This window comes from Zingiber officinale, chromosome 10A (assembly GCF_018446385.1).
Source record: "Zingiber officinale cultivar Zhangliang chromosome 10A, Zo_v1.1, whole genome shotgun sequence".
NCBI classification, from domain to species: Eukaryota; Viridiplantae; Streptophyta; class Magnoliopsida; order Zingiberales; family Zingiberaceae; genus Zingiber; species Zingiber officinale.
In genome coordinates this window covers 66,331,357-66,333,502 of record NC_056004.1, presented here as the reverse complement: position 1 = coordinate 66,333,502, position 2,146 = coordinate 66,331,357, and the positions used below count along the sequence as shown (strand labels likewise).

At 44.5% G+C, this 2,146-nt stretch overlaps 1 long non-coding RNA gene across 1 annotated transcript; it reads right to left on the bottom strand.

Annotated features, from left to right (window-relative positions):
- Positions 1–308: 308 nt before the first annotated feature.
- Positions 309–853, bottom strand: LOC122026880. Its single transcript, XR_006124194.1, has 3 exons — positions 799–853; positions 649–708; positions 309–335 (listed from the first exon to the last, which is right to left on the bottom strand). It is a non-coding gene; the product is annotated as an uncharacterized LOC122026880 (long non-coding RNA).
- Between the last annotated feature and the right edge of the window lie 1,293 nt (positions 854–2,146).

Here is a 2,146-nt window from a genome sequence, read left to right as displayed (position 1 = left end):
AAAAGTCCAGAACCTAGTCCTAACCTCAGTAAAACATGGTATGTCACTTATTCTAGAAACTAAGATACTCATGGTAATTAAGTACTCATGGCAACAAGATACTCATGGTAACAAATCACAAGATATAAGTACGGATACTTCACAGGCAATAAACCTAACATGCTATGGATATCAAACAGTGCCATACCAAAGACAAACATGTTCATTGCTTGTAGTTATAAAATACTATGCATATCCATAGACAATATCGTAAAAGATAAGTCAAGAGGTACCCGCCTCCAATGTAGATCGTGTTGTATGTCCTTCAATCAGAGCTCTTGTCTCAAATCAAAACCCTGAAATAAATATACAATCAACACTTAGGTTTATCGTAGATCGGATAATGCAAACCGAAACCTCAATAATCCAATCTTATGACCTCACTCTTTTCTTCGAAAACTCATCCAACACCTGATAACCATTTTCTGTCAACACAATCCACCTTAACAATTCCTCAAATAAATGATTACAATGAATCTAAGTCTGTAACTAAACTCTAGTTAAATCCACAACTGGAAATGAAATCAAATCTCCAATCTCAACAGATTAATAAATTCAAAACCAATTAAAGATTATCAACTAGATGTCTAATCGGATTCAGTTCCTTACCCAAACAAACATCCAACTTCCTTCTTCCCAACCTTGCTAGTTGATCCACATCACACAACCCTGCAGAAAAGAATCTTACTGTTGCAATTAAACAAATCAAGAACAAGACCAAGCAATGGAGTTTACGGATCAAACATCAACCCAACTCACCTTGCCGTTACCTTACTTAAACCCCTTACTCTGAAGAGGAGATGGAGCCTAGGTCACAAAAGGGGTCGGTGGCACTTGGCAGAAGCGAAGAGAACGACGACCGGCACTAGTGCAGAGAGGAACAGCACCATCGCTCCAATTCAGAGGCACGAGGAGGAAGGAAGCTTCGGCGAAGCGTCGGTGGTAGGGCGCCGACGCTGCTCTGTCCAGCCCCAATTGGTAGCGGCGCCTGGTGTGTCTCGGGAAGGAGAAGGAGAGGCCGACGCTAGGGCAAAGAGAAGACAGTTCTGCTCGGTGGCTGGAAGAAGAAATCAGAAAGGAAGAAGGGTTCGACCGGCGTAAGCTCGCGGCGTCGCATCGACCAGAGGAGAGAAAGAGGGCGTCAGGAGGCGCTAGGGCACAGGCGATGTGCTGGCTTCCTGTGGCCGGTGATCCGCGCATGGCTCGGCATGGATGAGGGGGAGAGGAGATCGTCTCTGGGAGGAAGAATGAGAAGAGAAGAAATGGTGCACAGGCGCCGGTAGGGCAAGGATCGGCGTCGCAAGGGCTCGGGAAGAAACCGTCGGCACAGGTAAGAGCATCGGCGTCGGGGATAAAGAAAAAGAAATAGGAAAAGAAAAAGGAAATTAAGAAAATATACATTTCCTCGCTTAAATGGGTAGCCTAAATAGGCTTTCCCGGCGCTCAGTTTTCATCCCCATAAACTCGTCCATACGAGTTCCGAAAAATTCCCGAAAAATTTCTAAAAATTCCATAAAATTCCCTTATCAATATTCGCCATTTTTTTTCTCGGTATTTTACATTCTCCCCCACTAATAGAAATTTGGTCCCCAAATTTCATCATCTACCATCAGCAAATACTAACAACAGGTAAAGAGTACAAATGCTGAACAGTAAATAAATCACATACCTCAAATGAAAAGATGGGGGTATTGAGCTCGGATAGTATCCTCGAGCTCCCAAATAGCCTACTCGTCTGAATGATGCTGTCATCCGACTTTAATCAGTCGGATAGTCTTGTTCCGCAACTGACGCTCTTTTCGGTCCAAAATCCGTACCGGAACCTCCTCAAAGGCGACGTCAAGCTGAAGGACACTATGATATCCGTCAGTACATGTGTCGAGTCGGATATATACCTCATCAGTATAGACACATGGAATACGTCGTGAACGCCCGCCAAAGCTGGTGGTAGCGCTAAACGATAAGCTACCGCTCCCACCCTTTCCAAGATCTGGAAAGGTCCAATGTATCGCAGTCTGGCTTACCTCTGAGGCCAACCTTTTCACCCCTTTCGTGGGTGAAACTCACAGAAATACATGGTCGCAAATGGAGAACTCTAAAAGTCTCC